General features: G+C 36.1%; 1 long non-coding RNA gene across 5 annotated transcripts; it reads left to right on the top strand.

Annotated features, from left to right (window-relative positions):
• The first annotated feature begins 3,549 nt into the window (after positions 1–3,549).
• Positions 3,550–14,617, top strand: LOC145158969 (uncharacterized). Of its 5 annotated transcripts, none has more exons than XR_013737389.1 (5): positions 3,550–4,251; positions 4,348–4,892; positions 4,971–6,422; positions 13,399–14,302; positions 14,395–14,617. It is a non-coding gene; the product is annotated as an uncharacterized LOC145158969 (long non-coding RNA). The 5 variants fall into 5 exon arrangements; XR_013737388.1 differs by having other exon boundaries at positions 3,550–4,892; positions 4,971–5,074; positions 6,364–6,422; XR_013737387.1 differs by having other exon boundaries at positions 3,550–4,892; positions 4,971–5,074.
• Positions 14,618–26,083: the final 11,466 nt, after the last annotated feature.

The following is a 26,083-nucleotide window of genomic DNA, read 5'->3' as shown; positions in this document are numbered from 1 at the left end:
AGATATGTTTCTCCCACACATCGATCTGATTTGGTAAACGCCTTCATATCTATATTGATTTATGATTTTTTGATTCAATCATGTTGGCTTCGATCTGACATACTATCTTTACTTTCTGCGTATTGTAAGTCCACTAGATGAAACCAACACATATGTAAAAGGAGAAATATAAGTATTAGGGATTTTTTTGATGATCGATAGAATACGGGATTGTTCTTCCTCTTGAGAACTCTATTCTTTGCAACTACTGGTTAGATAACATAAGGAGAGAGGATATTGTATTAGTTCCCTTCACCTTGATGGATTTTCAACTGTTCAGAGTTGGAAAATATATTTTGTTTGTTTTTAGCACACAACGTGTTTGTTGAAATGTTTCAAAGGATGTTTTCACCATTAACCTTTGTTAATTGTGCTTCTGAATTGGTAATTCCATCATACTGACTATGGTTCTTATGGTTCTTGTGACCTGCCACCCGAGGATATTTCCAAACCAAATGATTGGCAAGATTTTGCTGACCAGCTAATCACTAAAGATGATGCTACAATGCCAAATTAGGGAAATATTTGTTAACTATTAGAATTTAACTTGGAAATCCACATTTACTTTCTCTGTTAAGTCGTGCTTTATGTCATAAGTAAAGAAGAAGTGGTTTGTAAGATAGTTTAGGAAGATTAAATATATAGCTTAATGTTTGATTTTGGAATCTGATTCTTTTGGCACAAAAACTAAATGTAAAAAAAGATTGATTGCTTTTGTATAACTTTAGCTCAATTTTTTATTTGTTCATTTGTTCTTAACAAGAACTAGTAAAACACAAGATGAAAATAGCACACCGAAAAGAAAGAGGGGAAGACCACAAAACTTACAATTTCAAACGCCAAATGGTTCATTAGAAGGTGTGATTAAACTTGTTATTCTATTTTTAGACCTTTGATCATCTAGCAAAAAAAAAAATTTTCTGATGCTTTATTGGCCTTAATGGGAATGCGATTTAATCTGGTAAACTTTATATGAGTGTTTCTTTTATACTTAACGTAGAAAGAAGTTATAATAGAGAAAATTCGGGAAAGGAGGCTTTCCGCTTTAAGTCCCAAATGTTTTATGAATTTGGCCTTATTACTATTTCCTTTATTTTTGCGTTCAAATTCCCCAATATATTCATCTTTTGGCACATAGACTTTTTTTATCAAGGGTTCTATGGTTATAAATGAGAGTATTTGGATGAATTATAAGGTGTGTATTCTAATATAGCTTGAGATTTTGATTGTGCATTTGATTTTTGTTACCAGTTAGCTTTTGGGATTCATGTTTTAGAATTGTTATGTCAGCAACCATGAAGCATCAACTCTTGTAGCTTAATTTACATGGCTATTTGTAAGTCTCACTTTTCTTTATGTTATTGCTTTCGAAATTACCAAATTAAGTGAATTTACTTTTCTAGATATAGAAAAATAAATGAGATATCAAATATTTTATAGAGATAAATTCACCTAAAATTCTTATTTTTATATATTCACATATCGTATATTCACATGTGAATATAATGTGGTATATTCACATGTTAACAATACATGATATATTCACATATCACCAAAAATTATTATTTTTACTACCAGAGCTATGTGTTTGATTGCTTTGTTGAAACAATCATCTCGTTTCCCTGTTTGCTCACAGTAAGTTACTTATTTGATCATCTTTAAAAGCACTAAATTTTAGTTTATATGTAAATCACACGTGAATCACATATGAATTACATGTGATTCACATGTAAATTACATGTAATACATATATGAATCACATGTAAATCACGAGTGAACACATATGAATTACATGTGATTCACATGTAGATAACATGTAATTCGCATATGAATTACATGTGATTCACATGTAAATCACATGTAATTCACATATGAATTACATGTGATTCACATGTAAATTACATGTAATTCATATATAAATCATATGTGATTCACATGTAAATCACAAGTGAACTCATATGGATTACATGTGATTCACATGTAAATAACATGTAATTCACATATGAATCACATGTAAATCACATGTAATTCATATAAGACTCACATGTGATTCACATGTAAATCACATGTAATTCACATATGAATCACATGTGATTCACATGTAAATCACATGTCATTCACATATGAATCACATGTGATTTACATGTAAATCACATGTGATTTACATGTAAATCACAAGCGAACACATATGAATTACATGTGATTTACATGTGAATCACATGTAATTCACATATGAATTACATGTGATTCACATGTAAATCACATGTAATTCACATATGAATCACATGTAAATCACAAGTAAATCACATATGAATTACATGTGATTCACATGTAAATTACAAGTGAATACCATATGAATTACGCCTATATGCACACATGCATTTTTTGTGGGAGTTCTTCGCTAATTTTTTTTTAAATTTCTTGTGAATTTCACATTTGAATCTTAAAAGATACAGTCACATGTGAATATCACATTATATAATCACATATGAATCTTACATGATATATATATATATATATATATATATATATATATATATATATATATATATATATATATATTTATGAGTGTTTTTGCATTAATTAATTTTTTTTATTTTCTTGTAGATTTGGAAGAATTTGTGAATAATATTGAAGAGGTGAAAAGTGAAAAATTGAAGAAAATATGTAAATATTCACACGAAGACATGAAAAGACTTTGAAATTTTGTAGCATTTTTTGTTTTGTATATTTAATTTTGTATCGAATAAAATACATGTATAATTGTGTTTATAGTTTAGTAATAAAAATGGGTTTTAATTATTTAGTTATGAATATTATATTATAAGAAATATGCATATATGCACTTGAAAAGATATGTATATATATACACCTAAAATGTTGATTTTTTTGGTTAAAAAAATTATAGTTTTTTTTTAAATATTCCAGTTTTTTTTTTTAATTTACTGTTTTTAAAACATTACAGTTTTTTTTAAAAAAATAAAAATTTTCAAGTTTTTTTTTTTTTTAAAATTCATGTTTTCTTAAAAAATTTGCATTTATTAAAAAAAATTACTATTTTTTTTAAAAAAAATCCGAAAAATTAAATTAATTATGTTAATTTTTAGATATTTTTATTAATATTTCTAAGAACACAAAAATTAAACATTAAATGAATTGGTAATATGACGATCATGCCCTTAATGCGTTAATTTTGATCTAACGCTCCACATTTAATTCTCGGGTTCTCGGGAAAGTATGAGATCTCAACGGATCTCACCCATATATATATATATATATATATATATATATATATATATATATATATATATATATATATATATATAAAAGTATGTTCAAATGAGAACATTTACTAATTTGAGAACAATTGAAAACAAATATGAGCGCCACTAGTTTACTAAATAAAATATTTATTAATTAATCCCAACCCTATCCCACCCACCCCACCCACGTACCCACCCCTACTACGAATATAAAATCGAATATCTTTTTATCCAGCTGCACCACCACTGAGAACACAACACCACCGTCGGTATCACCGGACCTTCGTCGGAATCACCAAACCTTCGTCGGAATCACTGGACAGCCGTCGGTATCACCGGAACGACATCGTAATCACCGAACGTTGTCTCCTTACTTTCTACAGATCTGGTTGTTCACAACCTCCCTTCGCCGTTCACCACCTCCCTCTGCCTCTACTCCTCCCACCGTCAGAAACCATGTCCATCTATCTATTTTCTCCGGCAAAGAGGTTTCTTGATCTGGTTTACACTGCAATCGCATGCTTAGGAATTTAGGGTTAGGGATTATCGATTAGGGGATACCAAATCACAAACCATCTGAACCTCGATTTCTTTTTCAAAGGCTTAGATGGGTACAATTAATGAAATGACGACAGTGGAGATAAAGAATCGACAACCAAAGGAAGTGAAGTAGTGAAGCGGAAGTCGATGTTCATGAAGGTGAGGTGTTGCACTTGCGAGGAATAAGCCATAACATAAGCTATGGCGTTGTTGATATAGAAGGGTGTTGAACCTCAATCAGAGAGTGACTTAGCAGACCTTAATGCTATCTCTGCTCTCAAGGAGTCTGATGCACTTGAAGTCAATGTAATATCCCTATACTTACTACATTTATATAAACACATCAAGTTTAGCTCTAATCAGAATTTGGTTTCTTACTCCACTAGTTTACTGATAATCATGCTTCAAAGTAGGTAATTTCTGGTGAATCTTTATGATCTTTTTCGTACATCTTTGCCCTTACTATTGTTGTTTTTTTACTTGTTTGAACAACTGGAACTAGTAGTATCCGATGCTCATATGGATGCATTCCATCAACAACTACAAAGTGAACATAAACAAACTATTATCGAAAAGGAGCAAGGCCTACATTCATATACTGATGTCACCATGTAAGCTTTTCATCTGATACATGGCAACTTATAACTGTGAATTATTGAGCCTCGTTTTCTATGATGTGACTCAATGATCACAAACTTATACTACATGGAGTTAAATGAAGACCATGAAGATGCTAAAGAGATTGTTCCTACATCTCCAATAGGACAAACTATTGCATATGTGGACTCATTTGATGTAATACCTATGTATTCATTAGGGAAGCCTTTAGAATTGGTGACACCCTTTGGGTAATGAAAAGACAAGTTTGTAGTACACTCAAATTTGAAGACCCTACCCACAGTTCATGAAATTAAAATGTAAAATGGAGAAGAAGGTTCTGAAGTTGATGTGATCAAAAGGGTACAACCTATTAAAAGTTGTTCCCTTGAAGTTCATTCTTCCCAGCGTGCCCATGGATGCAGATACATGTATGATAGCATAGAAGACAAGGTATTGTAGCATTCTCATAAATCTGATTGCTTTTGGTCACCGTGGTTATGCTTACCTCACTAACTTTCATGTTTTTAGAAGTTTAGTTTAATTACCTTGAAGATAGAATCATGAAATATTCAAAAGCCATTGTTGCATCTCAACTTTATGAGGAACCTGTCGCTCCATCGGTTGCTTCCTAAGTAAGTCCTATCTCTATTTTATTAAAATTATTGTTTTTTTTATCATATTTGAATAGCTTCTACAACCTAATTTACATCTCTTGATTCCTATCTGAAAAGTATATTTGCAAAACTCCCTGTTTCTGTTGGCATGGGGGCTATAATAATTTGATCCAATGCTTGCATTAGAGTTATTCGACCTTTTGCATTGATTTTTACTGTAATATTGATTTGACTAAACTACTTTAATCTTCCCTATGGTTATGTAAAAAATACGATCTAATCCTTAATTTTTAACCTTTTCAGTAATCTTGACAATTCTCTTAACATTGTATAATAATCAATGGAGGTACCTTGCCACCTTTTGCATTTACCCATATTAATTACAAAAATTATTCTACAATAATCATTTGATTTTTTAACCAGTTTCTTTTATGGCTAAACTTTTCAATTTTACCTATTTGACCTTTTATCTATAAACTATTTGTTAAATTGACCCGTTTTTAACATAAAAATGCTGCTTATAAATTATAATCGTTAATTTTTCAATGTAAATTTTGTGACAACCCGTTATTTCAGGGCAACAAAAAGTCAACAGCAGCCAAGATACTAGAAACCGTTTGATTAAATCGTTATTATAATTAGGAGATAGTGTAAAAGTGTTATTGAAATCAAAATACTCCTTTCCTATGAATTCTGAGAAGTCTCGCAATCACTTGCCTCAGACTGAAAACGAGTTTTCGATCAGGGCTGCAAACCCTCGCATATGACCATTTCCTTCGTACCGCAAACAGTTCGCAGCCGACAGACCTCGGTTTCCAGCCGAGAACCCTCGGTATTATCCCTTCGGTTCGCATCCCCACGCATGTGTCACTTCTCGTCAGTTTCTTGCTATAAATAGCATGGACCGAAAACACTATCTACTATCTCAAGAACACCAACCGAAAACCCCTTTTTCTCTCTCAAGTACCATCTGAAATCCTTTGAATCTCCTTCGGATCTTGCTTAGAACACCAAGTGTTCTTCATTTCATCAAGATATCACCTTCCTTTTTTGTGATGCTCAGCCGAAAACCCTTGAATCTTCTTGGTTTGACCAAGAACACGAAGAACATCATCAAGATCTTCTTATGACCGAAAACACAAGGGCTGGCCGAAAACACCTTACAGCCTCACGAATTCACTTCTAACACTCTTATTTATAAGTGAAACATGCAAATTAGGCTACTTCCTTAACATACTTGCTATATATTCACTAATTGTATACCTATATATTATGTGAAATGCTTTTAGGACTCGGTTTTGTTGCAGGACTTAACTTATGGAAATAACATCCTATATCGAACCTTCTATCGAATCACTCACATAAGGTGAGTTCATACCCCTATGTTTTTTACTATTTTTCAAAGTTTTAAAGGGGGGGGGGGGGGGATACAAGTAAAAACACAAGAAATTCTTGTGTTAAACAGTTCAAGCTATTTCAACTGATTTAAACTATTTTAAAAAGTGTTTTCAAACTACTTAATTGTTTTCTACTTTTATTCTCCAAAATATATGTTTATATATATATATATATATATATATATATATATATATATATATATATATATATATATATAATGGAGATCCAACAGACTTAGGACTGGTGTTTCCACCTTATCTCCTATTTCTTGTCTGGTTGTGGACAAGGGTTGGAACCATTTGTCCGACTGCCTGTTTGATCTTAATTATATATGTTTTATATATATATATATATTGAACATGAAACTTATTTAAATAAAGCTTTAACCCCTTTTTGTAAACATGTCGAGTAATAGGGTATCTTTCTCAAATTATTTCATTGTGTTATAAAACTGTTAAATTACTAAGATCTTCATTGCGTACAGAACATACATATAATCTATAATAGGTATAGTTTAGGGAACACTAATGCTATTTTACTAAGTCAGGAATATCATACTAAAAAGAATACTTAAATTATAATTATTGTACACTACTAGTACAATGTAATTCATACATTTTTAAGTACAAAAGAACATTAGTATTCTCTTCGTGTCTAGTTATACAGAGTTGTGAGGTACTACTTGGTCGTACCCATCTGGGTACAGTTTTCTAAGTCTTATATATTATAACCAGAGTCTCGTGGAGGGAGAGCGTGAGTTTGTGTATAGATCTATACGGGACTGACAATCCCGCACCTTGGCTGTTAGCTACAGTTGGGACCGGCAGGTCTATGGGTGACAAACGTCATAACTTTTTCGACACCTTCAGCACGTCGTGTTTTATCCGGTCCAATTAAGTATGGTTATATGAAACTCACAATGGTATCAACTAAGGCGTTTAGATTACGGGATTTTCATAACTTCAAGTAATTTTATTAAACAATAGAACTACACCACATAACTTTTCTAGTAACATGAACATACAGTTTAGAAGGGGCCTATAATGCTTACTCTATGATTCCTTGGTTTATACATCAGGATTTTATATTAATAGGATCCGGTAGGTAGTAGAATGTGTGCTTTCCGCTTCACTTCCTATTCCTTGTTTGGTTGTGGGCTTAGAGCAGATTTACACAGTCTACTATCTATTCGATCTTATATATATATATATATATATATATATATATATATATATATATATATATATATATATATATATATATATAATCCGTATACACTAAGTAACCATAGGGGGAAACTGGTATGGGTCAGGTCATAACATACAATTACATCATACTATTTTCTAGTACAAGAACATACTTTTCGGATGGAAAGTTTAACTAAGTACATACATACACAAAGGATTGCATACAAATACAACAATATTACATTACCTTCTAAGTACAATGTAGATGTCACACAAAAAGGACCAACACTGTTAACTCTGTGTTTACCTAGTGTATACGCCAGGGTTACATACAATGTAGATCCAACAAATAGTGGAATGTGTAGATTCCGCCTCATTTCCCGTTCCTTGTTTGGTTGAGGGATTAGGGCAGAACCACACAATCGATTGTATGTTCGATCTGTATTGTATATAACCTGTATCTACTAGGTGATGGTAGGAGGAAAAAAAGGGTCACGTTTTTCTTACATTAGATTACATTAGAAAATATTGGATTTTTTGGAGGAACATACTAAGGTCTTCGAGGAACAAAGAACATGCTTTCTAAAACAAAATACTTATGAACTCACCAACTTAAATGTTGATACACTTTCAAAATCACTTGTATTCTCAGGAAACTAGTAGACAGGTGCATGCACAGGGTTCTAGAAGACAGATCATAATTTCTACTAGTCTTGTTTTGCTACTTACTTTTGGAGTTAATCATATGTGATTTGAATACAATGTAAACACTTTAATATTAATGCAATGGATGTTGTTGCTTGTTTTTCTATTCTACATTTGTTGTGATACTAAACATGACGTCCTCCGCCCCCGAATGTTTCCGCCATCTCGGTTTGGGGGTGTGACAGATTGGTATCAGAGCATTGTTTATTGTGAACTGAGTATATCAACCCATAAAAAATATACAACTATAAATACAATGGTATAAAAACACTCTGACCAAGAGTTATACTTTTAAAATATAAGTATATATACATACTTAAACAAGTATCACAAGAAGAACAAAACAGAAGTATTTAAATGTTGGACAATACGGTCAAACCTGGACAGTTATGTAATCATATCTAGGATAAATATAGCCTGATCAACTATATTTATTTGAGATACGACCAACATGTGTTTGGGAGTGAGGTGGTGTTGCAACAGGCTTAAAACTTACCTAACTCTATATACAAAGGATCACTAGAACAAAACATAAAGTTAAAATACTATAAGAGTATTTCATGATACTATAAGATAACAACAAGTTTAAAACTTACCAAGTTCATATCATTAAAATACTATAGGAGTATTTTTGGCAATATAAATAACTTATGTGAAAATTAAAAGACCCTTACTAGTAGGTCTATAATTTCGGAGTGTATACTCCCAGGGTTTTATATAATTTGAGATTTCATAGACTTAGAATTAGTGATCTACGCTCTGCTTCCTGTTCCTTGTTTGGTTGTGGTTTTAGAGTATGGTCACTTATTCGAAGGTCTATTTAATCTTAAATTATATACAACTTGTATACACTGCGTGATTATAGAACGACCCGGTAAGGATCACCCCATAATGTTCCACTTAATCTTATAGATTCTTTAGACACTCCCATTCTCGCATGAAAAACCTAGATAGATGTAACCACTCCATCATAGCAGTCAGCAGAGGAGTCAAGGAGGAACAAGAAGAGATTCATGAGGAGGATTCCGAGAAGGGATCAGCCGAAGAGACCAAACATCTTATGCGTCACACTAATAACTAATAAACTAATATAACCTATTGAGTTAGTGAATACACTACTCAAACTATGTGTTAGGTTTATTTCATCTTTCGTAACAACTTGTAACAGTTATTTAATTCACAGAGATTCTTTCGAGGGTAGTCACTACTAATTCATAAGTTTATTTTATATAGACTTCCATTATGAATGGTTTTCAGAACACTATGAAGGTCGGAACATGATACACTCAGAACTAGGATAACTTAGTTTAATCAACACCCGACTTATAACCACTACTATGGACTTATCACCGTTTAATCTTGTAAACATTATAACAAGACGATTCCTCGCGGTAGACCTATATGGCGCGTAGTCGGCAACACAACAGAAAATCCACCACCGCCTCCACCACCACAACACGATCATGCTGTTTTCCAGGCAGCAGTAACAACCGCAACGACAGCCGCTATAACTCAAATCCGTGCAAGTGGTACCAGTGGATCTGGTAGCGGTGCCTAGCTAACTAACCTCGGATTTACCCTCGGACACCCACGGGAGTGTTCGTACACTTCATGAACTTCAAACCCAAATCCTTAAATAGAGATGGGGGAGTCATTGCTCTAATGCAATGGTTCGAGAAAACAGGTACAGTTTTGGAAATCTGTAAGTGCCCAGAAGGGAGCAAAGTGAGGTTTGCTGCCTGCACCTTCTCCGACAGAGCCCTAACATGGTGGAATGGCCATGTTAAGTCACTGACCCTATTAGTGGCTAAATCAATGGGCTGGGAGAACCTGAAAGAGATGATGATGGAAGAGTATTGCCCAAGAGGCGAAATACAAAAGTTGGAGCATGAGCTGTGGAACCTTACCATGGTAGGCTCAGACATAGTAGCCTACACTGACAGGTTTAGCGACCTGGCAGCACTGTGCCCCGGGATGGTTACCCTGGAGAGTAAAAAGATAGATAAGTACATCTGGGGTTTATCTCCCCGGATTCAAGGGAATGTACTGGCTTCTAACCCAACTACCTTCGATAGCGCCAAACGCCTAGCCCAGCGACTCATTGACCATGGAGTCCGCCATGGCGTGGTGGCTCCCGTTCCCAAGCCAACAAAAGGAGGAGACTATAAACGAAAGTCGGGGAATAAGAGGAAGGGACAAACAATACAGGAATCCCCGCAGGAGCAACAACTAGTTATTGTACACGTTGCCACAACACCTGCCACTCCAACGCCTGTAAGTCAATATACTGGAACTCTCCCGAAGTGTAGTAAGTGTAACTACCACCACACCGGAGCTTGCCGGGAGATGCAGTGCAAGAATTGCCACAGGAAGAGCCACACTACCCGTTTCTGTAGGGAGCCGGCACAACCAATCTCCCAGGTCCCCAAAGTTGAAGTAAACCAGGCCTGTTATGGGTGTGGTGAGACGGGGCACTACAAGAGGGACTGCCTAATAACGAAGAACTATGGCGGGGAGGGGTGAATACTGATGATCACCACAGGAGAGACTGTCCCTGAGCAACTGTGAACAGCGGTACGTTTTCTAAATAATAATAAAATTTTAAAACTTAGTATTCCAATTAAAAATTAAAATTAAAATTACTCACTGTCCGAACAAATCACAGCATTCATATAAGTGTTGGATAAGGTGTCTAAGTCCGTAACTATATTTGGTATGTACTTGACCCGACCCGACATGGTCGATTTGGGTTGCACTTCACCAAAACAGTTTATATGGATAATCTTTTGAGAATAATATAAGTTATGATTTATTAATATATTATAAGTTATAATATATTAATATGAAATCATATTATTTAATTAGTATTGATCAAGAATTAATTTAGAATTAATTTGGTGATCAAAAGGAACTAATTAAATATAGACTCTTATATATATATATATATATATATATATATATATATATATATATATATATATATATATATGTAGAATGTGCCAAGTTCATTTAGGTTGGGCTAAGCTTGCATGGATAGTCAATGGAGTTTTTAACCCATGGATCCTATGGAAATGAAAGGTCATGGGTATTAGGGTTTACATGGATGTAACCCTAATCCTCCATACTATATAAAGAGGTCTTTGGCACATGAAATGGCACTAGTGTGTGAATACAAAGGGTGGGCCGATTTCTACTTGGTGCATACTATTCTCTCAAGTCTTACAAGGTGTTTTGGTGATTTGTGATTCCACTTGAGGCATCCACATTATTGGTGCTAGGCTCTCAAGACTCCAAGCAATCAACCACAAGAAAAGGTATGTTATTCTACTGAAATTTTTATATTACAAGTACCCCATAACATGCTAGTTAGGTTGAGAACCTTGGAAATCATATTTGCATGTATATTAGAGAAAACATAGATCCAAGGTTTCTAGGGTTGCGTGTACACCATAAGAGTGTTAGAATGCTCAAAACCCATTAGTGGTATCAGAGCCTAGGCTTGTTTTCTTGATATTTGATGCAAACTGCTTGAAAAAATTGATTTTTCTACTCACTGTTCAGTGAAATCGCCGAGTCCATGGGGGAACTTGACGAGTCCAAGTGAAAATGCATCCTACTCGTCGAGTAGGTTCTTACACTCAACGAGTAGGAGCCCCTGTGTGCAGAATTTCAAGTTTTGCTGTTGGAAATGGACTAGAATCATTACCCTAAACTGTTTTGGACTTATAAAACCTGTTTTTGATGGTGTAATGATTATGCTAATCCATTTACAATGGTTATTATCAAAATTTTAAGTTTTATATGTGTTTATATGATTCTTGAAATTGTTGATATGAATGTTCATACTTATGAGTTTTAGTAGATCATAGGAATTATTTGCAAATTGTTTGTTAGTGTAATTCTTGATCTTAATGCCTATTGATGGAGTCCATAATTTGTCCTCAAGTTATGGATTACCAAAAGTCGCTTCTTTAAAGAGCCATTAAAGAACCATAGGTTATATAAAATGAAGAGTCTTCATTTTAATAGACCATTAAACTCATAAGTTATGAAGTTGAAGAGTCTTGAATATTTTCAAAACTTGCCCTCAAGTCTTGGGTGTCCACTCTCACCCATTAAACTCACACACACTTTAATTCCAAACCCTAGAGTTTTAAAAGTTAAAATTCAACCCTTATACTTTTAGTATGATAAGTTAATAATATATATATATATATATATATATATATATTATATATATATATATATATATATATATATATGTGTGTGTATAAGAGCAAGTCTGTTTTACCGTTAGTAGGCCTCATTCACGAAGCCGGTCTATAAGGGGGGTATAAGGTTGTTGCCTATATAATGGCAACTTAATGGGTGTCCACTCTCACCCACCGCTTCCTTGACTGGTGGAGGGTCATTAGCCGAACGGGTAGGACAATGACTTTAATTCTCATTAAAAGTATAATGATTATTATAAAGTAACTAAATGTTTTATAAATTCCCAATATTAGTTACTTTAGGAAAATGTGAAAATGGTGCTATCCCATGAAATTACACTTTGTACCTTACCAAGTCGTTGGTGGAGCGTGTGTGGGTAACCGAAACACTAACATGGACTAGTAAGAGTGGCAAAGGGTGACTTAATATTTATCATAGATCGGTGGAGCGCGTGTGGGTAACCGGCACATCGATTAGGTGATAAAGATTAAGGGTACCAAGTTAATTTGCATGGTTATTCAAACCTTGTTTGTGATCCTTGGCATCCCAGTCACAAACTTGAGAGGGCACAATCGAGATTTAAACATGCCGTTGAAAAGTTCAATGAATCTCAAAAGATCTAGGAGTTTCAATCCAATTAAAACCTAATAATTTATTTCGTTTTTCATGGTGGAAATTGGTGAATCGTCATTCGCCTACCTTCAAATATTTTATGGCTTGGATTACAGCATCCCTCTTCCAAGTTATAAAGTATTGTGTTGGGTCCTAGCCTTATTATTACATTTGGGTGTCTTATTAAGGATTCTATATTTAATCTAAACTTGTCTTTCTTCTTTTCAGATGTCTTCCAACAATGCTGCTTCTGGCTCAAACCCTACCGGCTCCTTCTCTCTCATGAACATTTATGGGAGAGTCATATTTGATGGTTCAAAATTTAATGATTGGATCAGGAACATCAGGATGGTCACACGTTACGAGGACAAGGAATATGTCCTCGACAAGGAGCTGAAGGAAATTGATGAGTCTACTGCTACTCCATAGGCGATCGCGGACTTTAGGGCACATGAGAGAGATGCTACCAAGGTGGCATGTATCATGTTGGCCACAATGAAAGCTGAACTCCAGAATTCCTATGAGTACTTTTACCCTTTTGAGATGCACATGGACCTGATGGACCGCTACCATCAAAGTGCTCTTCAAGAGAGGTATGAAATCATCTCTTCCATGATAACAACCCGAATGAAGGATGGTGAACCCATCACGGGCCACATGCAGAAAATGCAAAGGTATGTGGACCGTTTGCTCAAGTTGAATGTGAACTTCCCCGAGGAGTTGGCTATTGATATCATACTACACTCCTTACCTTCTTGTTATGATCAATTCCGAATGACATATCACATGAACAAGGAGGAGGTCACACTTAGCAAACTTCAAGGGCTCTTGAAGACCGCTGAAAGTGGTCTTAAGGGCAAATCGGTTGTTACTACTCCTACTACTACCGTCGCCCCTGTTATGGAAATCGGGCAAAGTAGAGGGAAGAAGAGGAAGACCCCTTCGAAGGGTACCAAGGGGAAGTCTCCTGATGGCTCCTCTTCAAGTGGAACCAAAGGTGGTTCTGTCACCCCTTCTTTCAACCCAAAGGAAGCTGAATGATTCTATTGTCATGATAAGGGGTACTGGAAACGAAACTGCCCCAAGTACCTGCAAGATGTTAAGGATGGGAAGGTCAAACCTACCCATGCAGGTATATACACTATATTGTCTAATAACTCACCACATAATACTTCTTGGGTTCTTGATACAAGTTGCGGTATTCATATATGTTCTGATTTGCAGGGCCTAAGAAGAAGTGAATATGTGGAGCACGGAAAGATAAACTTGGTCATGGGGAATAGGAAAGTTACACCTGTCACCAAGATTGGAGTTTATTCTTTGTTGCTAAGTAGTGGGTTAGTTTTAGATTTGAATAAGTGTTGTTACTCGTCTGAAATGGCGAGAAATATTATTTCTTTTCACGGTTTGTACAAACAAGGGTTTACTTTTCATTTGATAATGAATGTGGTGGTATTAATGTTTTTTATAATAATGTTCTTTATTTTAAAGCATTACCTTGTGATGGTGTATATGAAACTGTGTCGGTTGTAGATAACTTAGGAAATAATGTGTTGTATATCGATTCTTACACTAGTTTGGATAAGGCATCCTTGTGGCATTGTCGTCTTGGACATGTTAAGAAGAAGCGCATAGGCCAACTCCAAAAGGCTGGAGTCTTGGAGTCATTTGACTTAAAGTCAGATGATAGTTGTGAGTCTTGTTTGCTTGGAAAAATGACAAAGTCATCCTTCACTGGTACTTGTGCTAGGGGTGAAGGTTTGTTGGACCTCATACATACAGATGTGTGTGGAACCTTCAGAACCGCCACAAGGGATGCTAACCGCTTCTATGTGACTTTTACTGATGATTACAGTAGATATGGTTGTGTCTACTTAATAAAGCATAAGTCAGAAACCTTTGAAAAGTTCAAAGAGTTTAAACAGGAAGTGAAGAATCAGTTGGGCAGGAACATTAAGATGCTCCGATCCGATCGAGGAGGAGAGTATCTTAGTACAGAGTTCCTTGACTATCTTAACGAATGTGGAATTGTTTCACAATTGACACCTCCCAGAACACCACAGCTTAATGGTGTGGCTGAGAGGCACAATCGAACCTTGTTGGACATGGTTCATTCCATGATGAGTCGAGCTTCGTTACCAATATCATTCTGGGGGTATGCCTTAGAGACTGCCGCCCATATCCTTAATCTAGTGCCTACCAAGAAGGTTGCCAAAACACCTCACGAGATGTGGACTGGGAAAGTTCCCAACTTAGACCACATCAAGATTTGGGGTTGCGAGGCTTTCGTGAGACGTGAGACTCAGGACAAGCTCGAACTTCGTAGTGAGCGGTGTATTTTCATCGGCTACCCACAGAAATCCTTGGGTTACCTCTTCTACAGACCGAGTGAGAATGTGGTCTTTGTGGCAAGGAGAGGGGTCTTTCGAGATAGAGAATTTATAAGCCAAGGAAACAGTGGGAGGCAAATTGACCTTGAAGAGCTTCAAGAGTCAAATGGTGAAGGAAACTCAAACCCTAGCAATCAACCTGAGGAGGAAACTCCTGTTGAACCAACTGACGAGTCTGTACCTCTGAGGCGTTCCACTAGAGTTAGGAATGCACCTGAGCATTATTATGGTTCCCATATTACTGCAGAAGGTGATACATTTATCAGTGATAGTACACTGGTAAATTTGGATGAACCTAACAGCTATAGGGAAGCCATGGCAGGCCCCGAGTCTGCTAAATAGAAAGAGGCTATGGACAACGAGATTCAGTCCATGTATGACAATCAAGTTTGGAACTTGGTTGATAATGTACTGTGCCGTAAGACGGTCGGGTGCAAGTGGATATTCAAGAAGAAGACCGACATGGATGGAAAAGTGCACACCTATAAGGCGCGACTGGTTGCGAAGGGTTTCACTCAAACTCAGGGAGTTGACTATGATGAAACCTTCTAGCCAGTAGCAAATATTAAGTCTATTAGGATTATGCGGGCCATTGCTGCATTTCATGATTATGAAATATGGAAAATGGATGTCAAAACCACTTTACTTAATGGAAAGTTGGCTGAGGATGTTTACATGAGTCAGCCAGAGGGTTTGTCAGTGCAGAGTACCCTGATAGAGTGTGCAAGCTTGAGAAGTCCATTTATGGATTGAAACAAGCATCTCGCAGCTGGAATCTTTGTTTTGATGAGAAAGTCAAAGAGTTTGGTTTTTCGAGAAGCGAAGATGAGTCCTGTGTATATGTCAGAGCTAGTGGGAGTATAGTTAGCTTTTTGGTACTGTATGTGGATGACATACTACTCATGGGAAATGACATCCTAACTTTGCAGGAGGTTTAGTCCTGGCTTGGGAAGTGTTTCACTATGAAGGACCTTGGAGAAGCTACCTATATCCTAGGGATAAGGATATTGAGAGAAAGGAGTAACAGACTAATTGGACTTAGTCAAAGTACCTATGTGGACAAAGTGTTGAAAAGGTTCAACATGCAGAATTCCAAGAAAGGTGACTTACCGATCCAACACAATGCCAAACTGAGCAAGGCTCAGAGCCCGAGTACAGAGGCTGAGATAGATGAGATGAGTCGACTACCATATGCTTCCGTTGTTGGCTCAATCATGTATGATATGACTTGTACCCGCCCTGATGTGGCATTTTCTTTGAGCACGGTCAGCAGATATCAGGGGAATCCTGGCAAGGCTCACTGGACTGCGGTGAAGAACATTCTCAAGTACCTGCGGAGGACTAAGGACTGGGTCCTTACCCTTGGTGGGAGTGATGACTTGAGAGTAGTGGGGTATAGTGATGCTAGCTTTCAAACTGATAGGGATAATTTCCACTCTCAGTCGAGCTGGGTCTTTACCATGAATGGAGGAGCAATTACTTGGAAAAGTTCCAAGCATGAGACAGTAGCTGATTCGACTTGTGAATCAGAGTACATAGCAGCGAGTGAAGCGGCGAAGGAGGCGATAGGGCTGAGGAACTTCATCGGAGACCTTGGAGTTGTACCAGCTATAAAGGAGCCTATGGAAATTTTCTATGATAGCGATAGTGCGGTTGCCTTAGCCAAGGAACCAAGAGATCATGGCAGATCCAGACACATTGACAGAAAATATCACTTCATAAGACACAAGATAGAAGAAGGACTCCTCGTGGAAAAGAGGGTATCGTCAGAAGAGAACCCAACAGATCCCCTCACAAAGGGACTGACTAGGGTTAGGCATTTGCAGCATGCGAGGCACATCGGGCTGAAGGACGATATTAGTTTTACAGATTAGATAGCTATTTATGAAGCTTGTAAAATGTAATTGACATTCGATGATTAAATAAAAGTTGTTGTTTATTTATAAGTAAGGTGTTGCTATCTTGTGTCAATTGTTTACTATTGTTTCAACTTTGCATGTTTTAACTTCCAGAATAATTACTTTATTCAAACTCTCCACAGTCAGTCATATGTTGGAAGTAGGTATGAATCAAGACTGTCATGAATTAGGCTTGTAGATGTCTAAGGTGGTTAGACATAGCAAAGAGTTGCTACAACATTCATGAGTGCTCATAAGTTCTGAGTATTGGATTAAACCCACGCTCACTTGTATCACTTCATGGAATTTATCTCGAGTGATCGTGAGACGGTAATATCATATAAGTCTTCAAACCTAGAGATATGAGTTGTTGTCTATGAGTTGGTTGTGCATTGATTGCACGAAAACGCATCAGTAACTTGATGTTATAAAAGGTGCCTTTGTGTATGATTCAACAAGTAGTAGAACAAGCATATAAGTTGAAGTTTATCTGTTCCTTTTAGTCCTTGGAGGATTAAAAGCGATATATGGGCCCCTCGATGATTTTGTTTTGACCTATGTACCAGGCCCGGCAGAACCAAATTGATGTGTTCAGTTTAGTTCTATGTCAAACAAATCGGAAATCGGGAAACAAACTGCTGGACAATAAGTATGACGTTTGTTCCATGTATTTGTCCGGCTGATATCTAGAACAGAGGATTATATGATCATTTATCTTAAATGAAACTTCATAGTTTGGCAGAGTTTTAAGAGCTATGATTGCTGGTCGGTTCCTGAAGTCATACTATAGTTATCAGACTTATCCAAATGGGAGACTGTTGGATAAGGTGTCTAAGTCCGTAACTATATTTGGTATGTACTTGACCTGACCCGGCATGGTCCATTTGGGTTGCACTTCACCGAAACAATTTATATGGATAATCTTTTGAGAATAATATAAGTTATGATTTATTAATATATTATAAGTTATAATATATTAATATGAAATCATATTATTTAATTAGTATTGATCAAGAATTAATTTAGAGTTAATTTGGTGATCAAAAGGAACTAATTAAATATGGACTCTTATATATATGTAGAATGGGCCAAGTTCATTTAGGTTGGGCTAAGCTTGCATGGATAGTCCATGGAGTTTTTAACCCATGGATCCTATGGAAATGAAAGGTCATGGGTATTAGGGTTTACATGGATGTAACCCTAATCCTCCATACTATATAAAGAGGTCTTTGGCACATGAAATGGCACTAGTGTGTGAATACAAAGGGTGTGCCGATTTCTACTTTGTGCATACTATTCTCTCAAGTCTTCCAAGGTGTTTTGGTGATTTGTGATTCCACTTGAGGCATCCACATTATTGGTGCTAGGCTCTCAAGACTCCAAGCAATCAACCACAAGAAAAGGTATGTTATTCTACTGAAGTTTTTATATTACAAGTACCCCATAACATGCTAGTTAGGTTGAGAACCTTGGAAATCATATTTGCATGTATATTAGAGAAAACATAGATCCAAGGTTTCTAGGGTTACATGTACACCATAGGAGTGTTAGAATGCTCAAAACCCATCAATAAGAACTAGGGATTCGTGCAGGTGAGCTATGATGGCTTAGTGTGTACATTAGGGTTATGCATAACTAAGATTTTGCAGGCTTAGAGTGAGTGATTCCGCCCCATTTCCTGTTCCTTGTTTGGTTGTGGATTTAGGGAAGAGTCACTCAGTCGACTGTCTTATTCATCTTAATTATGCTTGACTTGTATACACCAAGCGATCATAGAGGGACCTGATTAGGATCATAATATGAAGTATTATCACTAATTATCGAAACACTTTTACTGCTATTACTTGCTTATTGTAGTACGATATGTTGCAGTTGTAATAACAAGGAGAAACCTGAAAGCACTAGAAAGTATACACACAATGCACTATCAAGTACACACGGGATACACTATCGCTATAACAAACATTTCTTTCGAATCGACTTAACACATGTTTCTATAAGGAGTTCGACGTCGTCATTCGACGTGGATTGACCTGGTCCTTACCATACCAAGTTAATGTCTTGTGAAAACCCCTCGCCTTAACCGACCGACTGACGAAACCCTCGTCACTCATAACGACAAACTCGTCATAGATCTCAGAATCGTCTCTCTTATTCTAAACCCCGAAGTACTCACGCGAGGAGTACTTTTCCCTCCGAAACCTTTCAGATGTATACCCAACAAACCTTTCGGGAACGCCACTCGTGCAACAGGTCAAGTTCAAGCACAAAGGCTAAGGACAAATACGGTTAACCTATCACTACTAAGTGTATACGCGAGGGTAGTATATAATTAAGATTCTACGGACTAAGAATGTGTGTTTCCGCCTTATCTCTTGTTCCTTGTTTGGTTGTGGACCTGGGGCAGAGTCGCACATCCGACCATCTTATTAATCTTAATTATATATGACTTGTATACACGAGGTAATGATAGATGGACCAGGTATGAATCCTACTGCGAACTTCAGGACAAAACTGCCCAGGACTACGAATGGACATTCTACCATTCGGGTGAGCATAACCCCTGAAGTCCTGCTTAGAAAGCTAATTTCGGGACGAAATTCTCTCTAATGGGGGGATGATGTGACAACCCGTTATTTCAGGGCAGCAAAAAGTCAACAGCAGCCAAGATACTAGAAACCGTTTGATTAAATCGTTATTATAATTAGGTGATAGTGTAAAATTGTTAATGAAATCAAAATATGCCTTTCCTATGAATTCTGAGAAGTCTTGCAATCACTTTCCTCGGACCGAAAACGAGTTTTCGGTCAGGGCTGCAAACCCTCGCATCTGACCATTTCCTTCGGACCGCAAACGGTTCGCAGCCGAGAACCCTCAGTTTCCAGCCAAGAGCTCTCGGTCTTATCCCTTTGGTTTGCATCCCCACGCATGTGTCACTTCTCGCCAGTTTCTTGCTATAAATAGCATGGACCGAAAACACTATCTACTCTCTCAAGAACACCAACTGAAAACCCCTTTTTCTCTCTCAAGTACCATCCAAAATCCTTTGAATCTCCTCCGGATCTTGCTTAGAACACCAAGTGTTCTTCATTTCATCAAGATATCACCTTCCTTTTTGGTGATCCTCAGCCGAAAACCCTTGAATCTTCTTGGTTTGACCAAGAACACGAAGAACATCATCAAGATCTTCTTATGGCCGAAAACACAAGGGCTGGCCGAAAACACCTTGCAGCCTCACGAATTCACTTCTAGCACTCTTATTTGTAAGTGAAACTTACAAATTAGGCTACTTCCTTAACATACTTGCTATATATTCACTAATTATATACCTATATATTATGTGAAATGCTTTTAGGACTCGGTTTTGTTGCGGGACTTAACTTGTGGAAATAACATCATATATCGAACTTTCTATCGAATCACTCACATAAGGTGAGTTCATACCCCTATGTTTTTACTATTTTTCAAAGTTTTAAGGGGGGGGGGGGGGTGGAATACAAGTAAAAACACAAGAAATTCTTGTGTTAAACAGTTCAAGCTATTTCAACTGATTTAAATTATTTTAAAAAGAGTTTTCAAATTACTTAATTGTTTTATACTTTTATTCTCCAAAATACTTATATATATATATATATATATATATATATATATATATATATATATATAATGGAGATCCGACAGACTTACTGTAGTGTTGTTGATTACGATGGCATGTGCAGAATTAGAAAGATCTAGTGAATCATCATGTAAAATCAAGAACACAAGGAGTAAATAAATCTGTGTAAGCTCATATTAGATCTAGAAAGAATATACAAATGAGTTTGTACAAAGTTTCTCTCTCTAGTCTAACACTCCAAATGGTTCCTTACATAATGGGAGTCACTCACTTCCTATTTATAGGAAAGACTCAACCCATTTACACATACAAGAGGGTAAGCCTAAAACACTACATCCAAGAGTGACTTTGCACCCTAACATTCTCCCCCTCAAAGTTAGGATTGGATGTCCCGGCTTCAGTCTCCAATGAGCTAGCGCGATCAAGACCAAATTCCCCCTCGAAGTAACACAGGTCTTCAAATCTGCAAATGAATATCCGACAAACCCGCTTCGAATACCCATCATTCTCCCCCTTTTTATAATCAAAAAATGATTATAAAACCCATTAAGGGTGAGAAGCGCCCGAGGAATAGACTTCACAATACTCCCCCTTGATGTGTACCAAAAATGAATCATCAAAAATCTTGCACGGTAAAACAATCACGGAAAAGCCTTGAAAAATTTCCAATTTGTGAAAATTTTCGGCTTTTGGGGTGAAAGTTGCAAGATTTTCCAAAATCCGGGTAAAAAATGTAACTTTATGAATTCTACAGGGACCCGTTGCGCCAAAAACAACATAATATGCGAAACTCTACCCCATTTGCAAAACTGGGCATAAAGCATAAATTCGCACAAACTGTAGGGACCAGAAATGAAAAATCTTCATTTTCTCAGCTTTTATTACCCATTTTCGAAGTTGGGTATAAACTGCCAACATTTCGAAACTTCAGGGACTAATTTCGACAATTCTGCCCTTTGTTCTCCAAACATTCGAAAGATACCCCCAATTGTCGAATACTTCAGCTTTTTGTTGAAATTACCAAACATTCGAAAGTTTAGGGACCCATTTCGAAACATTTTCCATTTTACTTCAAAACATGCTAAAGGTTTACCATCTTTCGAATGTTTATAAAAGGTGTTAAACATTCGAAAGTTGAAGGACCATAATCGAAACTTTTAATCTTTCTTCTTTCCTTTCACACGAAACTGCATCCCTTCTCACTTCGTGAATATAGTAACGAAAATTTCACAGAGCACCATGTGAACGAAACTTCTTCTCTCTCCCCTTCGTACGAAACTTCATCTGCCCATTTTCTCTCTCCCCTTCGTTCAATCAGAGCACCAAATCCATAACAACAATCAAAATCATCGACACACTGGAAACCTTCGTACATCAATTGATTTAGTACTGCTTTCTCCTCTTCGTTGATTCTGCTCCAATTTCGTTTCACAGGTACTAACATCACAAAAGAAACTTTCGTGACTCAAAATCTTTCGTTAACACCAGTTCTTCCAAAATCATTAACAACAAACTCAATCTTCATCACCTATCGATTTTGACTTCAAGTAAGGGACTTTAGTTCCCAACAACAGTCGATCGATTCTCAATTTCAACTGTAAACCATGGCTTCGCTTTTTGAAAAAAAATCGTCGATATCAAAATCAACAATCTGTGACCATCGAATTTTCAAAATCCAAGGCTTCGCTTACTGTCAAAAATTCCAAGTCGATCCCAGTCTAACCTTTCGAAATCAAAACAATTCTTGACCCAACACACGATCGATTCCAACATTATCGTCAAACCCAATGAACACATTCTATTCAATTTTGACTTCAATCGACTCCCCAATCGACTTCTATACTCGACTCTTATTCATAACATTCAACTCAAAAAATCAAGCATGAGGTTTTGAAATCCCGATTTCCAGTTTCCTTTGACTCGTGCCTTTTTCCATAACAGTCGAATCTATTTCTTCATCTGCTATTAAAAGTCGATATGCAATTAACCATTTGAAATCAAATCAAAATCATCGATCGAGTTCCCAAAACGACTTCACAGTCTTCGTTCTCATCAAGCCATCTATCGACCAACATCGACCTTCTTCGTCCCATACCATCGACCTTCTTCCCAAAACAATTACCACAGATTTCAACCAATCGACCATCGAAATCAAACTCTTTCCTGTTCGTCAATTGACACCAACTAACAAAACCTTTGATTTCATAGCATTTGAAACCTCAAAATCCAACATACACCATCCCAATCGACATCCAATTTCAAGTTTTGACCGTCATAAGCAAAAGATTTCAACATCCTGCTTTGACTTTTTCTTAGATTTATCAAAACACTTTTAAATCAAATACTTGAACATCACAATTCATAGTCAAAATCTTCTTTCCAGATCACAATCAAAATCAAATAACAAATCAATTCAGACTCCAAAACAGATTTCGATTTTGACTTCTCAAAAATTAGTTTGACTTCAATCGATCTTGTAAATTGATACAAGCAGAGAAATCAAATAGCAAATCGAAATCACAACTTCGAGTATTTGAAAGATAATCAGATATAAATGGCATAAGAATGAGTTTGGATTTGCGATACAATCGACATCCTTCACTGAATACAGAAGATTAAGATCAAATGGATAAAAGAACTGATTTAAAGAAATGGATCAATGAACAATAACATTGAATTTGGGCTTAAGATACGTGAACAGTAACATTATAGCAAAATTGGATAAATGAAAAGGTTAATTGATTTATCGTGGGCCTCGAAAACAAATGTGAATGAACAGTGAAAAAATAATATTTGATTTTGATTTTTATGATTTGATCTATACAAAAAATAATTGGATCAATCAATGGGGTTGAAACGGATTTGATCCAATGAGGCAAATCGATCAAAAATTGAAAAACGAAAAACACAAATCGAAATCATAGATGTTTTAGAATCCATTTGAGAATTTGAGATACCTTTTTGACGAATCGAGTTTCATTTTCAACGAACGAATCAAATTTAGAAGATCTTGGTTCTTTTGTTGGAATGAGAAAATCTCCAATTTGAACATTGTACCACCCACGTTGCGTGTTGTACAACTCGTTCTTCGTGTTCTTCATCGATCCAAGAACATCTTCAAAAGAACCACCAACACTTTTGGGTTTTGACTTCAAATTCAATGCAACACTTGGAGATTGTTGCTTTGGAACCCAAATTTGCTTCACGGATTTCGGCTTCACAACATTTAACAATTTTTGTGAGTAAACCCGCTTGTTTTTCGGATTAATCTTCTTCTTCTTTTTCTTTCTCATCTTTTTGCATCTTGAAGACTTGATTTCATGAACAAACCCACTTTCCACAACTTCAACTTTATGAGTTTGAATCAAATCTTTTGGAGTTTGATACTTGTGAATTTCTTGGATCACCGGCTTCCGATAAGGAATCATTCCTTCAAACGAATCACAAGAACACAAAATATCATCAGTTTGAACTCCAATCGAGCAAAAAACCTTTTCATCTTGAGAATCGACTTGAATCTTCTTATCATGAACTTCAAGAACATCAAGAACATCACATTGAACTCCATTGTCAACAACTTCAACAAACTTAAGTGCACGAAGATCATTCGTGTTTTCAATTAGAGAAATGTATTTCTTATTGAACAAATCTCTTTCTTCTCCTTCCTTTTGATTTTTACTACGAACTATTATGGACAAGGCAATTTTATTCAACCAAGCAATCTTACAAATTGGTTGAAATACCAAGCTTCCATGATCATCCTTCAAACCTCCATAAGAAACCATATTTCCCCATGAAATCAATTTGCTTAACACCAACCCATAAAATTGATCTTCATTGACTTTGTATTTGATATCTTCAACGATCACAATCCAAGAATCATATGGCCAATCCGCCATGATAACAAAAACTTGAAGATTTCTAGAGAGAGAAAGTGATTTTGAATGGGTTTTCTAGAGAGAGAAAATAAAAATCACTTGAATTCTAATGAAGAAAATCGAATTATGAATAGAATCAAAGATGAATTCGATTTCTAGAATCCAAAACTCTCTAAACCACGAAGATCGAAGATCAAAAAATGAATCACCAAATCAAGATTGCCACCATGGATCAATTCTTGATGAAATCAAGAACACCTACTCTGATACCAATTGTAGTGTTGTTGATTACGATGGCATGTGCGGAATTAGAAAGATCTAGTGAATCATCATGCAAAATCAAGAACACAAGGAGTAAATAAATTTGTGTAAGCTCATATTAGATCTAGAAAGAATATACAAATGGGTTTGTACAAAGTTTCTCTCTCTAGTCTAACACTCCAAATGGTTCCTTACATAATGGGAGTCACTCACTTCCTATTTATAGGAAAGACTCAACCCATTTACACATACAAGAGGGTAAGCCTAAAACACTACATCCAAGAGTGACTTTGCACCCTAACACTTAGGACTGGTGTTTCCACCTTATCTCCTGTTCCTTGTCTAGTTGTGGACTAGGGTTGGAACCATTTGTCCGACTGCCTGTTTGATCTTAATTATATATGTTTTATATGTATATTGAACATGAAACTTATTTAAATAAAGCTTTAACCCCTTTTTGTAAACATGTCGAGTAATAGGTATCTTTCTCAAATTATTTCATTGTGTTATAAAACTGTTAAATTACTAAGATCTTCATTGCGTACAGAACATACATATAAACTATAATAGGTATAGTTTAGGGAACATTAATGCTATTTTACTAAGTCAGGAATATCATACTAAAATGAATATTTAAATTATAATTATTGTACACTACAATGTAATTCATACATTTTTAAGTACAAAAGAACATTTGTATTCTCTTCGTGTCTAGCTATATAGAGTTGTGAGGTACTACTTGGTCGTACCCATATGGGTACAGCTTTCTAAGTCTTATATATTATAACCAGAGTCTCATGTAGGGAGAGCGTGAGTTTGTGTATAGATCTATACGGGACTAACAATCCCGCACCTTGGCTGTTAGCTACT

The sequence above is a fragment of the Lactuca virosa genome, chromosome 2, assembly GCF_052849685.1.
Source record: "Lactuca virosa cultivar CGN04683 chromosome 2, Lactuca_virosa_CGN04683_v6, whole genome shotgun sequence".
NCBI lineage: Eukaryota > Viridiplantae > Streptophyta > Magnoliopsida > Asterales > Asteraceae > Lactuca > Lactuca virosa.
Note: the sequence above shows the minus strand (reverse complement) of the source record. Positions and strands in the feature narration are given on the sequence as shown.